Genomic DNA, 17,142 nt, shown 5'->3' with positions numbered 1-17,142 from the left:
CATGCAGTGTGCACATGTGCATGGAGACCAGAGGCCAACCTTTGGTGGTGTTCCTTAGGAGCTCCCCACCTTGTATTTTGAGGCAGAGTCTCTCACTAGGATGTTCTAACCTTTTTTTTTTTCCTTGACAGCTTGTAGAAATTCATTTTAAATTTATGATTCAGTAAAACATTGATCAATCTTATGTGCAGTCTTCTACCTCCAAATTTCCATCAAGCTGTCTCCCAAAAAGGAAGCTGTGTGTGCACTGCTCCATGGGTGCCCTTGAGCCCTTAGGGTAAGGGGTTTACCTTGATGTGAATCTCACACAGTGCACGCACTCTGTCAGGCTGAGATCTGGACACACGCAAATCATTGAAACAAAACAGACAACAGATAGGCAGAACTTTTCAAAATGCTGCTCTCATTAATATATTACACATCTTTTGGTCATCCTCAGAGGTGTCTGTCACGGCGTCTTTCAGTGTTCAATTTGTCTATGTGCCCTTTCCCTGTCAGACATATGATCAGCAAAAGCATACAAAGAATTCCATCTGTTGAGATAATGGATAGATACTTTCCCTTAAGACAGCAGGCAGAAGGCTTAGTAATTTATAAATGAAAAGGAAGTGCAATCCAGGTGTGGTACCACACATCTGTAATCCCAGCACTTGGAAAGCAGAGGCATGAGAGTCATAAGTTCAAGGCCAACTCAGCCTAGTTTCCTCAGGGAAACCTTGCCTCAAAAAAACCAAGGGTTGAAAGTGGATGGAGCGGGAACACCCCCACAAGGGCTCAGCCCTACACAGAGAACATTTCTGTCAGCCCCTGTATTAGTCACTTCCCTTGCTGCTGTGACAAAATACCCGGGGCAGGCGGGGGGGAACAGCTGAAGGAAAAAAAGACCTATTTTGTCACACAGTTCAAGGGGACACACTCCATTACAGCTGGGGAGGCATGATGGGAGGACCCTGAGGTAGTCGCAGGAAGTGAGAACAACTAGGAAAGCTCAAGGCTTACCTCCAGTGAACCACTTCCACCTCAGAAAGGTTCCCTGATCTTTCCAGACAGCGCCACCTGCTGGGGACCAACTGTTCAAACACACGAGCCTATGGAGCGGGGAGGGGGGGCGTTTCGCATTGGAATCATGATACCCCCCCCCCCCAGTAAAGTCTCATGGCTGCCTGCAGTTACTGTTCCGATCCCTGAGCCTAGTTAGGAGACCTGCTTTGTTACTGCGCCCTTGACTGGCCCATCGTTAGGCACCTTCTCTGAGCCCAGGCTCTCATACTTGTGGCCTGTGATCAGTTTGCAAAGACTTCTCCTCAATTCTCCCCAACACAAATCCCTCATCCAGTCCGGCCATCAGGAATCTGTAAATCTAGAAGTTGTCATATTTGCCAAACGGTACACATCCCTTTCTCTTAGCAAAACCAAACCAACCAACTAAGCAAACAAACAAAAAACAATAACAACAACAACAAAAACAGTTTTCACCACAGAAGGGCGTGAGATCAAGGAGCCATAGAGCTGGCTATAAAGTGAGCAGTGTGGGCAACGAGAGTGACAGAAACACAGAAGAATCCATTTGGCTTCTAAGTGAGCAAAGTACGTCATCCTTGTAACACTTTCAAACTGGGATTTCACACAGAGACCTCTACGTGACTAAGAAAGAGATCCAGCCCCTATTGGTACCTGACACAGAATCCTCTGACCAGGGGCTGGAGTGGCCTCCTTGTCGATAATCTCCCCCTTCAAAAATAAGTGAAAAGCACCCAAGTAAGCCACCATTAGTGCTACAGGGCTTACGGAGGCATCTTCCGCGGGGGTGGCGCTGAGAAGGCGGCGCAGGTGCGCTGTCCCCAGCTCCGCGCCACAGTCCCCTTGAGAAGGAATTTATGAGCTACGGCATCTCCACTCCCTTCCTTGGCATTTATTGGCTTTTTGATGAATGTTAGAGCAATTTTTCTGTCAACAGCTTCTCATTAGGGGGCTGGCGATGTTCACCCTGACCATTATTTTGCTCAATATCACGTCTGGTCACTGCGAGGAGAAGAGGTCCCACTTAGAAGCCATCCATCTTCGCACCAGCAAAGGCTCTAATAATCCACTTCCCACTCCTGCTGCAGGGACAGCTGCCCTGGGGGCATTCACAGGAAATGGAGACAAACAGCCAGGCTGCTGTGAATCCGGCATCCGGCATCCGGCATCCTCCGGCACTGTGCCTCTCTTCTCCTTTAAAGGCAGATTGCAGCTTTGATTCTGTTTCTTTTTAAAATAAATAATGGGGAACTTGGTGGTGGAAATAATCACCAGGACTTCCTTGTGAGGGATGACAAGATCTTATAGAAGATGGGAACTCCACTGTGGAGAGGTCTGGAGAGCTGGCAGATACTAGAAAAGAATGCCCAGTGTCCCTAACGGGCTGTTTATTTCAGCCCTCAAACACACTGTCTTGAAGTAATTGTACCGTGGAAAAGCATTTGGAGGCCTGCCTGGTGTTTCTGCCACTCGTAAGCATCAATATCTACTTTACTATGCCACCTCCACCACCCCTACCAGCAGGCACAGCATTCTAACCTGGAATGGCACATCTCAAAAATGTTTTCTGTCAACAACTCCAAACACATAGAAAAATAGAGAGAAGTTGTGAAGACAAAACAAAACTGCCTTGGCTTACATTACCATATTTTAATAATGCTCAAACTTAGGGCTGATTTCTCTCCTCCTGCCACCCACCCCTCCCACACCCAAGGCTTGTGTAAAACAAACCCAGACTACATTTTAATTCTTGTGAGAGCGTGGAAATGTATGAGCATCCCTCAAGCTCAGCTGGACAGTAAGTGCCTCTCTGTGCACACAGTTTCCCCAAGGAGCAATTTTAGGCAAGGACGTTAGACTACCTTCTCTATAAGAAACCAGCCAGGGCGCCAAGAGATGAGCTTCCTTGCTGGTGTACATGTTAGAGCAACAGGAAGTCTTAGTGGAAGAACTGCCAGCGGCCAAGGGTAATTGCAATTTCAATATAGCATTTTTTCGTGGCTCCAAAGTCTAGGAGACACTGCAAGCATTTAGCTACCAAAGGCCGGGACTATAAGTATCTCATAAAACACGAGGCAGTTCTCCAGGCCAAATGGGGTCTTACGCACCACACAGGACTATTCAAACAGGTGCAATGGTCTAAATCCAAAAGGAACTCCATTTAGAAAGTGTAATTTATAATACATTTGCATGGCTCCACTATACACAGGATGTGCTGGAAAGTTAACTATGTAAATTGAAAAGTCCTTCGCTTTATTGTTGTTATTGTTTAGAACTTTACGAAGAGTCGTTCACCCTCTGGAAAACCTGCATCTCACACGCGGCGCTTCTTAGAGCACTCAGGTACTGCGCAGACAGCACCCGTCGTCTCCAGCTCACAAAGAGGTTACAGCGAGCTGGGAGCCCCTGCGGACTTCATTTGCCTTCTCTGTAGATGTAAAGTCCCTTCCACAGAGAAACATATTGTGCTAGTCTACATCTTATGCACTATACAGCACTGTGTGACACAGAGCCCAGGCTCTCTTTGTTTTGTTTTTCGAGACAGTTTTCTCTGTGTGTAGCCGTGGCTGTCCTGGAATCACTCTGTAGAGGAGCCTGGCCTCCAACTCACAGCGATCTGCCTGCCTCCACCTCCCGAGTGCCGGGATTAAAGGCGTGCGCCATCAAACCCAGCAACCCCAGGCTCTCCTGTATAAACTATTTCATGAACACTGAGAATTGCTTAGCTTGGTTATCAGGTTTGCTATTTCATAGTCCTGTACCATTTTAAGCCAAGCTTTTTTTTTTTTTTTTTTTTTTTAAAGATTTATTTATATATTATGTATACAGTGTTCTGCCTGCATGTACACCTGCACGCCCGAAGAGGGCATCAGATGACATTAAAGATGGTTGTGAGCCACCATGTAGTTGGTGGGAATTGAACTCAGGACCTCTGTAAGAGCAGACACTGCTCTAAAACGCTGAGCCATCTCTCCAGCCCCCAAGCTTTTTAAAAATAAATAAATAATTTCCTTTATATGCCGACTGCAGTTTCCCCTCCCTCCTCTTCCCCCACTCCCCCCAATCCACTCCTCCCTTTGTCTTCAGAAAAGGGGAGGCCTGGATATTAACCAGCCATGGTCTAACAAGTTGCAATAAAACTAGGCACATCTTGTCCTACTGAGGCTAGACAAGGCAGCCCAGGAGGAGGAAAGGGTCCCAAAGGGCAGCCAGCAGAGTCAGAGACAGCCCCCTGCTCCTGCTGTCAGGGGCCCACATGAAGACCACGCTATACAACTGTCACTTATGCACAGAAGGCCTACATCTGTCCCATGCTCCTTGGTTGGCAGTTCAGTCTGTGAGCCCCTATGGGCCCAGGTTAGCTGACTCTGTAGGTTTTCTGATGGTGTCTTTGACCCCTCTGGTTCCTGTGGTCCCCTCTCCTCTTCTGCAGGATTCCCCAAGCTCCACCTAATGTTTGCCTGTGGGTCTCTGCATCTGTTTCCATCAGTTACTGGGTGAAGCCTCTCACTCAAACTTTTCAAGATCACTTTTCTCAATCTCAGAGACACAGAAATGTGGGGATTTGAAGACGACTAAATTTGGGGAAAGATAGAATTCGCAGGAAGTGTATGTGGACGGCCAGGAAGAAGAAAAGTCAAGCACAGATGGGGAGCATGCAGCTAATACTGCACATTGCCCCAGACTCTAATAAATGTACAATGACACTCTATGGGGAACAGTTTGAGAAAACACACTCGAGGGACTCTAAGTAGTGCATGGGGAAAAGACACGCAGAAGGCGCTCTCATTCAGACCCCAGATCACACCATAGTGACAGGCAAAGTCTTATCTACAAGCTGTCAAACACAGAGACCCGAAACTGAAGAGACTCTAGTATTAGAAATCTAGCTGAGCTGGGTGCGGTCAGAAGCAAGGGACCCTGAGAAACCTAAACCAAACAAACAAACAAAGCGATCTAGAAGAAACAAACCACACAGTACAGAAAAAAATTTAGTAGGCCAGAGAGATGCCTCAGCCCATGTGATAACCTGAGTTCAGACCCCAGAACCTGTGTAGGAAAGCCAAACGTGCATACACACAAAATGAAAATAAATAAATATTTTATAATAGTCATTGTGATGTTCTGAGAAAAAGGAAAGTGTATTCACAAAATAAGAACAAGTTATTATACATGCATGTGTGCACATGCATGTATGTGCACATGACATATGTGTAGGTCATCCCTAACAAATGATTGTTTGACTTGACAATTTTTTGGACTTTATAATGGTGTGATACCAATAAGGTGTCAGCAGAAATGTTTTAATCTTCTAATAGAGTTAGTGTTATGCAATAAGATTCTGTCCCGGGGTGCTGAATGGTAACAGCAAGGCGCAGTTCCCAGTTGGCCTTGTGATTGCAAGGAAACAGTTAATTGACAACAATACACAGGCAGAGCTATGATGTTTGGTAGGCAAAGTAGTTTAGATATATTTTTGACTTGTGATATCTTTTCAATTTATGGGGGTTTACTAATGTAAAGCCCCCATTATATACCAAGGAATATCTATATGTATATGTGTTCATGTGTGTGTATGCAGGTATATATGTACACGTGGGTACATATAAAAATATGTATGCACACTTCTGCATGTCTGAAGACCGTCTCCAGTGACATTCACGGACACTCTCCACCTTACTTTGAGACCTAGTCTGTCACTGGTCTGGAACTCACCACCACATGAGCTGGGGTGGCTGGCCAGAGCACCCAGGGGATCTGCTCCGGAATTACAACTATGCACCTCCACACTGTGACAGCTGTTCCTGATGGTCAGCTTGACTGCATCTGGAATGAACTAAAACCCAAGTGGCTGGGCACACCTGCAAGGAAGTTTTTCTTAACTAAATCATTTGAAGTGAGAAGACACACTTTTAACCAAGACCATTTAGGGTGGAAAGATACACTTTTTTTTTTTTTTTAACTTTTTAATTTGTTCACTTCACATCCCGATTGCAGCCTCCTCCCTCGTCACCTCCTGATCCAACCCTTCCATCCTCGTACCCTCTCCCTCCCTCCCCTAGTCCTCAGAAAGGGGAGCCCTCCTCCCCTAACAACTGATCTCAACCTATCAAGTCTCATCTGTACTACCTGCATCCTCTTCCTCTGTGGTCTGGCAAGGCCGCCCTGCCAGGGGGAAGTGATCAACATTGGCAGGAGGGGGGAGGGGCAGGGGGCAGGGGGGAAGAGTCAGAGTCCATGTGAGAAGTAGTCCCTACTCTCCATATTGTAGGACCCACAAGGACCCTGTGCTGCCTATCTACTACGTCTGAGCAGAGGGTCTAGGTCCACACCATGCATGGTCCTTGGCTGGTGCATCAGTCTCTGTATTGTAATGTGTTATACTGTATTATGTGGCTAATATCCGCTTGTATGTGAGTATATACCACGTGTGTCTTTCTGGGTCTGGGTTACCTCACTCAGGATGATCTTTTCTAGTTCCATCCATTTGCCTTCAAATTTCAAGATGTCCTTGTTTTTAAGAGCTGAGTAGTATTCCACTGTGTTAATGTACCATAGTTTCTTTATCCATTCTTCAGTTGAGGGACAAAGCTGCTATGAACATAGTTGAGCAAATGTCTTTGTTGTATGGTGGAGCATCTTTCGAGAATATGCCCAGAAGTGGTATGGCTGGGTCTTGAGGTAGAACTATTCCCAATTTTCTAAGAAAGCGCCAGATTGATTTCCAAAGTGGTTGTACAAGTTTGCACTCCCACCAGCAATGGAGGAGTGAGTGGTCCCCTTTCTCCACATCCTCACCAGCATGTGCTGTTACTTGAGTTTTTGATCTTAGCCATTCTGACAGGTATAAGATGGAATCTCAGAGTCATTTTGATTGGCATTTCCCTGATGACTAAGGACATTGCACATTCCTTTAAGTGTTTCTCAGCCATTCGATATTCCTCTGTTGAGAATTCTCTGTTTAGTTCTATACCCTACTTTTTAATTGGATTATTTGGTTTGGTGGTGTTTAATCTCTTGAGTTATTTCTAAATTTTGGATATTAGCCCTCAGTCAGATGGAGGATTGGTGAAGATCTTTTCCAGTCTATAGCCTGTCCTTTTGTTCTGTTGACAGCGTCCTTAACTTTACAAAAGCTTTTCAGCTGCGTGAGGTCCCATTTACTAATTGTTGATCTTAGAGCCTGAGCTGTTGGGAAAGATACACTCTTAATCTGTTTTTGTTTTGTTTTTTGTTTTTGAGGTGGGAAGATCTACCTTTAATCTGGGCCACACCTTCTACTGGCAGCCTATATAAAGGACCTGGAAGAAGGAGCTGGCTCTTTCTGCCTGCTGGCTCTAGCTCTCACTGGCAAGCCCATCCCTTCACTGGCATTAGAGGTTACGTCTTCAGGTTTTGGCATCTACTGAAGAGCAGCTGAGACATCCAGCCTGTGGCCTGGATTCTTGGACTTGCCGTTAGCAGACCGCAACTGTTGGACTAGCTGGACCACGGCCTCTAAACCATCTAATAAATTTACTTTAGATAGAATATACAGATAGGTAGGTAGATAGATAGATAGATAGAAAGATAGATAGATAGAGAAATTAATTCTATGAGTTCTGTTCCTCTTGTGAATCCTGACTAATACAACATCCAACTTTTTAAATGTGGTCCTGAGGATCAAACTCAGGTCCCTTTGTTTACAAAGTGTGGTGGTTTGATTAGCTTTGGGCCCCATAGATTCCTGTGTTTGAATGTTTGACCCATAGAGAGTGGCACTATTAGGAGGCGTGGCCTTGTTGGAGGAAGTGTGTCATTGTGGAGGCAAACCTTGAGGTGTCATATGTATGCTCAAGCTCTGCCCAGTGTAAGTCAGTCTCCTGGCTGCCTGCAGATCAAGATGTAGAACTCGCCCGGGCATGGTGGCGCATGCCTTTAATCCCAGTGCAGGTGGATTTCTGTGAGTTCAAGGCCAGCCTGGTCTACAAAGAGAGTTCCAGGATAGTCAGGGCTACACAGAGAAACCCTGTCTTGGAAAACAAACCAAAAACCCTGGGCTCCTCCAGCACTGTGTCTGCCATGCTTCCCACTGTGATGATAATGGACTGGGTCTGTGAAGCTCTAAGCCAGCCCCAATCAAATGCTCTTCTTTATAAGAGTCGCTGTGGTCATGGTGGCTCTTCACAGCAATAAGAATCCTAACAAGCTAAACACTTTACTGACTGAGCCATCTCCCAAGTACAGGAAAGCCTATGTTTTATATATTAGTATCGATCACATATGATTTTAGATGCATATAAAATATACAAGAACCTAAAGGCTCTTTAAAAGCATAAATTCAATAGAATTGTCACATAAAACTTGGGGGAAGCTCTTTAAAACAGATGAAACACAAACACTAGGGAAAGGGCAGGGACATTTAAAAGGACCAGCTCAGAAACAACAATTAATAGCAATTCCCAAAATTAAGAACAGAGGAAAGGGAGCGAAAAAGCCTTTAAGGAAATAACCCAAGCAACATCCTCAGAGCTATACAAGTTTCCACATGGGAAAAAGCTGATCTACATCAAGGTGGAAGCACTGAGAAATCTCAGGGCATGACCAGGGAGATGTGTGAAGATGATGAGGGGACTGTACGGATTGCAATGTATGTTACAGCGGCAAATCCTCATCTGTTGCTTGAGCTCACCAAGATATCTTTCACTGGCTGTTTATTCTTTTACTTTGGTTGCTGCATATTTAATAAAGCCAGTCACTGAAGACTAGAAGTGTGGCTGCCATCCATCATTCTTCAGACTGTATGGAATAGAGACAAAAACACTTCACTTCGTACTCGGGAGGAGGCAGAGGCAGGAGGATCTCTGTGAGCTCGAGGCCAGCCTGGTCTACAGAGAGAGTTCCAGGACAGCTAGAGCAGTTACACAGAGAAACCCTGTCTCAAAAAACAAAAGACAAAGAACAAAAACAAACAAACAAACAAAACCCCAAACACTTCACTTCAAAAGTTTAAGAATAAAGGCTGTGAGCCTGTACGCCTTTAATCCCAGCAGTCCTGGAGGCAGAGGCAAGCAAAGCTCTGTGAGTTTAAGGCCAGCCTGGCCTACAGAGTGAGTCTAGGAAAGCCAAGGCTACACAGAGAAACTCTGTCTGGAAAAACAAAGAAAAGCAAAAAACAAACAAAACAAAAGAATAAAAGGTTTTGACTTTACAACAATGCTAGAATTAAGAAAATGATTGAAAAAAAAATTTAAAAATAAATTAAAATAGAAAAAAGAAAACAATAGAGCAGATCCTCCCAAAACCACAAAGAAACACGATTTCCAAGTTTTTGCCAAAATGTGACAATAAAATGAGAATATTTCCCAGGCATGCTTGTCATAAAGACAATGGCCGCCTCCATCTATCTGCCTTTTTCAGAAAGCATGGGAGAAATGTCCCTCCCAAGAGAGTAAACACAAAAAAAGTAGGGGTACAAAAAACAGGGTTTCAACCCACCAGGGAGGCAAAGGGGATGAAGTAGGAAGATAACTGTCACAGACACACACCCTACCCACTAGCAGCCAGGCAGCTCAAAGGACTGTTGTCATGTTCTTTGCAACACCGGAACAAATGCATAAACCAAGAAAGAAGACACAGAAACCAGAAATCAGACAACCCCATTGCCTCTCTCTGTCAAGCCACCTCTCTTCCCAGGCCACCTTGGACTCGCTCTGCATAGACGTCAACTCAGGAGTCTCCAAATGACGTACTCACCACAGAACAACAAGGAGCGGACAACCATCCTTTGTTATAAGCCTGGACCACCAAGCAATGAGGGCAGGCTCCATGGATATCGTCATGAGGGTGGAGGCCAAGCTGCCTTCCACAGTGGCCAGCTCAGTGTCTCACCCCGTCCCCTGGGACAGAATAAGCCACCTACACGCCAGCCTGGGTCCTAAGTTCTGGTTTCAGGGCGAACACAGGCTAAGACAGCAACATGAGGAGAGGTAGTGAGTACTCCATATATGACAGCAGAGGGAAGCGCAGGGCAGCCATAGTGCAGGAGGCGGGAGGACAGTCAGTGGGAGGATGTGTCTCCCGGAAGCCAGCTGAAATTCAGCATTTCCACTGACCTTGTAGAGCGTTGTCCGGGAGGCAGAAGAAGGAAACTGGAGGAGCATGTGCTTCTTGAGATCAAATCAAATGGCATAAGTCTGTGGGGGAGACCAGAGACTCCAATCAGCACTCTTAAAACATGGACATATCCACAGAACTAGAACTCATCATGTCAAGAAAAAAAATAATTAAATTAAATTAAAAAGCCAGCCTATGGGCTGCAGCCTTGGGTAGAAGAGAAGAGGAAAAAGGAAAAGCTGAACCGAGTACCAGCATTTGTGGTCACCTGAGAAGTGAGTGAGGTGTCACAAGCTCCTGGCTGCTGTGGAGCTACTGTCATAAGGCGGCCTCCATGCCTTCCACGGTGTGAGTGGAGAGGTGGGGACTGCCCAAGCTCACTATGACACAGATGGTACTGTCTTAAGCTCACTATTACATAGATGGTACTGTCCCAAGCTCACTATTATACAGATGGTACTGTCCCAAGCTCACTATGACACAGATGGTACTGTCCCAAGCTCACTATGACACAGATGGTACTGTCCTAAGCTCACTATGACACAGATGGTACTGTCCCAAGCTCATTATGACACAGATGGTACTGTCCCAAGCTCACTATTACACAGATGGTACTGTCCCAAGCTCACTATGACACAGATGGTACTGTCCCAAGCTCACTATGACACAGATGGTACTGCCCCAAGCTCACTATGATACAGATGGTACTGTCCCAAGCTCACTATGACACAGATGGTACTGTCCCAAGCTCACTATGACACAGATGGTACTGTCCCAAGCTCACTATGACACAGATGGTACTGTCCCAAGCTCACTATTACACAGATGGTACTGTCCCAAGCTCACTATGACACAGATGGTACTGTCCCAAGCTCACTATGACACAGATGGTACTGGCCCAAGCTCACTATTACATAGATGGTACTGTCTCAAGCCCCTGAGGCTGGACACGCCCCTGAGGTGTTTGAAGTTCTTTTTATCCTCCCAGCTCTCAAATGGAGATGTTTACTTTGTGCCCTAGTGTGTTGGGAAGATGTAACTCCCATTTTTATTTATTTATTTATTTATTTATTTATTTATTTATTTAAGAGGAAAGTTAATAGATTTCCTTGAGTAGCAGGCAGGACTTTGGTCTTCTGAACAGCGTTGGGTTTTGTTGAGACTATGGGGACATTTGAAATCAAGCTAACTGCATTTTGCGTTGTGAACCAAGAATGGAACAATATGGATTAAAGTGACGCATTTGAATGTCAAGCTGACAAGATAAGACTTGGAAAAGTTAATCTTGTCAACTTGACTAGATTGATAAACACCTAGAAGATTTGATGTGTCTAGTTCTCCCTCTCTCTCTCTTTCTCTCTTTCTCTCTCTCTCTCTCATGTGTGTGCGTGTTTGTTTTCTGTTGTTGTTGTTGTTGTTGAATTTTTATTTTATATGCATTGATGTGTGAGGGTGTCAGGTCTCCTGGAACTAGAGTTACAGACAGTTGTGAACTGCTATGTGGATGCTAGAAATTGAACACAAGTTTTTGGAAAGAGCAGCCAGTCTTCTGAACCACGGAGCCATGACCCTAGCCTTGTTTTTTAGATTTTGTTTGTTTGGTTGGTTTTCTGTTTTGTTTTTGAGACAGGGTTTCTATGTGTGACAGTCCTGGCTGTCCTGGAACACTTGCCTGAAACACCAGGCTGGCCTCAACTCACCCTGCCTTCAGAGTGCTGGGATTAAAGGCCTATACTACCACTTCAGAGTATGTGTGCGTTTTTCAATTCAGGTTAGCTTTCTGAGCCATTTCTCCAGCCCTTTTCCTACCATATTTAGGTTATCAAAAAATATGTATGACAGGTTATATTTAGGGATACCTTTGTATGTACAAATATGTATATGCATGTAATAACAACTGATTTTAAAAAACAGAGGCTGTGAATTTGAATTTTCAGAGAATACAATTATTACCCAAGCTGGGCGTGGTGGTGTACGCCTTTAATCCCAGAACTTGGGAGGCAGAGGCAGGTGGATCGCGATGAGTTCAAGGCCAGCCTGGTCTACAAAGTGAGTCCAGGACAGCCAAGGCTAAAACAGAGAAACTCTGTCTCGAAAAACCAAAATAAATAAATTAATTAATTAAAATAATTATCTAAAATATCAATTAGTTATATAAACCAATACACTGCCCACCCTTGAAGGCAATTACATGTTCAAAAGCAAAAGTGAGTAATCCCAGATATTTTTTATGGCAGCCTATGTTAATTTGGCTTCTCTACACTTAATGTAGCAGTTATAAAATTTTCCAGCAGAGGGCGGTGGTTGTTCAACCTCTTGGTTGAAATCTTAACCAGAACTTGTTTCCAGTAACTTGATGGGAAAAATAACATTGGTTGTTGTTTGGGGTTTGGTGGTACTGGTGACTGAGCCAATATCTTGCATATGGTAGGCAATCACTCTACCACTCAGCTATATGTCCACTCATTTTTTAATCTTGACAATAAAAATAACCAATGCCACACAGTCAGTCATTCAGCTGGACACAGAGAACAAAGCTCATAAACAGCAATGGCTGGTTTGGTTTTGGGGGTAGAACCAATGGCTCCTGTGGCCCGCTGTCAGTATATCTCCTTGGTTTTCACCCTGGGGTGGGCACTGAAGGAGGACTCCAGAGCAGGCCTTCCCACTTTAGGCAACGTGGACCTTTGGGTCCATACAGTCCTTGGTTCGGGGTGCGGACCTGTGCACCGTGGTCTGCAGAACAGTATTTCTGACCCTACCCACTGGTGCCAGTCACAAAGACTCCTTTCTAATTCTGACTGTGTTGTCACAAGTTATGTAGCTTCATTATTCCCTATAGCTGAGTATAAACACACACACACACACACACACACACACACACACACACACACAATTTTTATGGAGAAAGGAAATCATGACGGTAAGGAAGCCATGTAACATCTGCCAAGGTCACCCTTCTGTTCTGACACCTGTGTGGTGTCACCGACTTTATTTGGTGAGAGTGTATGTGATATGTACCCACCTGACGCGTGTGCAGTTTTAGTTAAACAAAAGTTAACCTCAATACTAGAAGGTGAAAACACTCCAGTCCACTCCTGACTCTTGCCCATCGTGGGGCCAGCAGTGTCATTTCAAATCCTCACTGAACACACATTTCACTGTCGACTTTGACACTCAGTAGCCGTTTCAGTGGAGATACGTGAATAACAGAAATACAACACACACACACACACACACTCTTCGTAACATGTAGGACTCTGTTTTCCATTCCCTCCCCCCCCACCCCCGTCTTTCTTTGATTCTTTCCTTTTCCATCGCTCCCTCCTTCTGAGAACATGGACAGCACGAACTGAGAACGGCCCCGGCCTGATCTTCTCATCTCTGTAAGGAAGGGCGGGCCTGGCAGCTCGGGCCCTCAACAACCATGTGTGGGCAACAAAGAGGAAGAGGGGGCGCAAGGAAGGCAAGAAGAAAAAGGAGGGAGAGAGAGAAGTGCAGAGGAAGGGAGGGAGAGGAAGGGAAGGAAGGGAAGGGGAGAGAGGAAAGGATGTGGGCAGGAGGGAGGTGGAGCTGCCTGGGAGCAGACGGCGTTGGCCCTGCAGTCTGTCTGCACAGAGAGCACTGTCCAGTAAAAACATAGGGGAAAGAATCAAGGTCAAGGGGAAAGCAGTTCTCCATAGTGGAAAGAGAAAACAAAAGAGCAGGGAGGAAGCTTGCTGGTCCCATGATGTCCCTTCACAAAACTTCCCTAATAACAATGTTTGTTTGTTTGTTTGTTTGTTTGCACACAGCACAATGTACCTCATGTTTCTCTTTTACTACATATATGGGAAATTATGCATATGATATATACATATATATCATATATGTATGTGTGTCATGCTTATCATGCTGAGAATATCCTGTCTTATTCTATGCATGTGCCACGTAGGTACCGAAAGTGGGGAGGAAAGTATGAGCCTTGGGGATGGCCAAAGTTCCTTTCCCAAGCCAGGGATTGTATAATTTGTACATAACTGCTCTGCGTGTGTGCGTGTGTGTGTGTGTGTGTGTGTGTGTGTGTGTGTGGTGTGTGTGTGTGTGTGTGTGTGTGTGTGTGTGTGTGTGTGTGTTGAAGGGGGAGGGTGCTGTCCAGCCTTCTACTGTAATCACCCCTCAAACTAGCGCCACCTTTGCTCAAGAAAAGGTATGCCCTTTGCCCAGGAACTAAGCCCAAAGGCGGTAAGGTCTGAACACGCACACAGGCCCCTCCACATGTGCCAGGAAAAGTCATGGCGATCAGAGTCCTATAGTTAAAAGAGGCAGAGGGGACTACACAACAAGGAGAGATGCAGCCAGAAAGAACAGGACCTGGGGGGCAAGCATCAAGCGCTCGTCTCCATCCCTTGTGGAGACCAGGGTCATTCCCAGAAAGCAAGCAACTGGCTGCAGACTCTAGGTTTGGCTTGAGCAATATGGACCAGCATTGGCTGAGCGTCTTGGCTAGCCTGCTCTGAGGCCCGGCAGGCCTTGCTACAGCAGGTGGAGGTCAGAGTGGCATGGAGGATTAAGGAAGCACGCTAGAGAATAAAGAAAGGAGGCGCACCAGTGAGAGCGCAAAGAGATGAGCAGTTAGATCAGGTGTTTCCAAAGCTTTTCAAACAGCTGCATCCTAGTATTAAAGGGATGCTTGGATCTGAGACTTGAAGTCACTTTATATGTGTGTATATATGTGTGTGGGAGGGGTGTGGTACATGTGCACCTGAGACCACACCAGGGAAGGGCCTGTTCTGTCTTTCAAGCCAGGGGCTGAGCACACCTTTAATCCCAGTACTTGGGAGGGAGAGGCAGGCGGATCTCTGTGAGTTTGAAGCCAGCCTGTACCAGGTGTGGTGGTGCATGCCTTTAATCCCAGAACTTGGGAAGCAGAGGCAGGTGGATCGCTGTGAGTTCGAGGCCAGCCTGGTCTACAAAGTGAGTCCAGGACAGCCAAGGCTACACAGAGAAACCCTGTCTCAAAAACAAACAAAAGAGAGAGAGAGAGAGAGAGAGAGAGAGAGAGAGAGAGAGAGAGAGAGAGGAAAGGAAGGAAGGAAGGAAGGAAGGAAGGAAGGAAGAAAGAAAGAAAGAAAGAAAGAAAGAAAGAAAGAAAGAAAGAAAGAAAGACCAAAACACACTAAAACAAAACAAAAACAAAAATCCAAAGTCTTTCACTGAACCAGAGCTTGGGCTGATAGCCAACAGCCCCCAGTGACCTTCCTGTCTCTGCTCCGCCCCACAGTGCTGGGGTTACAGGTGCATTCTGAGTTAGAACTGAGCTCCTCATGCTTGAGAGCTCTTACCAACCAGCCCTGGAAGCCATTTTAATCAGTCAGAGAGAACAGCCTATTCATTTTGGAAGGCTGGCCTAACCGATTTCATTGAATTACAGTATATTGGGAACTAACACTCTACAAGACTCGGAACGCTCCCTTCCTTTTGTTTTGATTCGAGAACTCTTATGCCTTCATCTGATAAAACTTTGCAGAGGAAGAGCAATGCAGATGCTAAAAAGCAATCTCGTGTACCCCTGCTCTCTCCGTTCAATAGTTTTCCAAGCGTGGGTTCAAATCCCCAGACTACTGCTTGTCTTTACTTTGGTGCTGGCCTCAGGGCAGCCAAGATTCCTCTCGCACTCTGTTCATGTCAGAATCTCCTGGACTGTCCAATTACAGACCTGCTGAAGCAGAACGTACCCATTTGGAGGAATAGCAGTTTGCATTGTTTTTGTTTCCTTTTTTCCATTTTCACACATGCATGTATGGTATGCATGTTTGCATGCATATAAGCATACATGTGTATGGGTACACACGTGTGCACACGTATGTGGAGGCCAGAGTGTGAAGTCAGCGATCGCTCTCCATTGCTCTCCCACCTTAATCACTGAGACAGGGTCTCTCAATCAAAGCCAGAGCTCATCAATATGACTATATTCGCTAGCCCAACAGTTCTCAACCTGTGGATCTCGACCCTTTTGATGGGGGGGGGCATTCACATAACAGATACCCTGCATATCAGATATTCACATTACAGTTCGTAACAGTGGCAAACTTACAGTTACGAAGGAGCAATGAAAATAATTTTATGGTTGGAGGTCACCACAATTATATTAAAGGGTTGCAGCATTAGGAAGGTTGAGAACCCCTGTTCTAGCCTTAGGCTCCTAGGATGCCCCCAACCCCCCCACCCCCTACCCCACCCCACCCCCATCTCTGCCTTTAGAGGCTAAGATTGCAGGAGGGAGACCATGGTCAAACAGCATTTAAGTGGGTTCTAAACATGGTTCCTCACTCTCGCACAGCAAGCCCTTAACCACTGAGCCATCCGCCCATCCCCAGGAACTCGCATTCTTAGCGTGTTCCCAGGCTGGTGCTTATCATGTCCACACTAATGGAACATCACCTATACTGAGTCTTCAGCGTCCTTTCTGTATCCTTCCATGAAGTGACCACGTCGGCAATTTTCCTCTCCAGGATGCATTTACATCTAATAATCCTCCTCCACTCCTGTGTTTGTTTTGTCTTGTCCTAGGTTGCTTTTAATAAGGGAGTAGTAATCCCAGCCCACTCGGTTTGTTTGCTTCTTTTTAAATGGTGCTTTGATTTCACAGCCTGGCTGTATTTATGTTGTCCTTGGCCTCCTCCCAGAGAATGTCGATGCTGACAGAAAAGCTGGGTGTCCGCTGCCTTCCTCATTTACCCCTAGGTTATTTGATCTCCGTGTCTCAGGATGTCCTCTGCTGCAGACACCAACAAAAGAGAGCTGCAGGGAGGTCTCCGAGTCTGGACTCCACGGAACTGGACTTTAAGGTTAACAGGAAAACGTCAAATGGAAAACACACTGGATGAGGGACCGTCCCCCAGGGACTCGGGAGACTGCAAAAACCAACTTCAATAGCTATGAAAAGCCAGTTATGACTAAAACCAATGCGGAAGAGAGGGTCATGGCCGTCCTGCCTAAGCTTCCAGATAGGAAGAGATTTGAAATGAGAATCTTGAAAGCAAA

This window comes from Acomys russatus, chromosome 9, assembly GCF_903995435.1.
Source record: "Acomys russatus chromosome 9, mAcoRus1.1, whole genome shotgun sequence".
NCBI classification, from domain to species: domain Eukaryota; kingdom Metazoa; phylum Chordata; class Mammalia; order Rodentia; family Muridae; genus Acomys; species Acomys russatus.
This window is presented reverse-complemented; position numbering follows the sequence as displayed.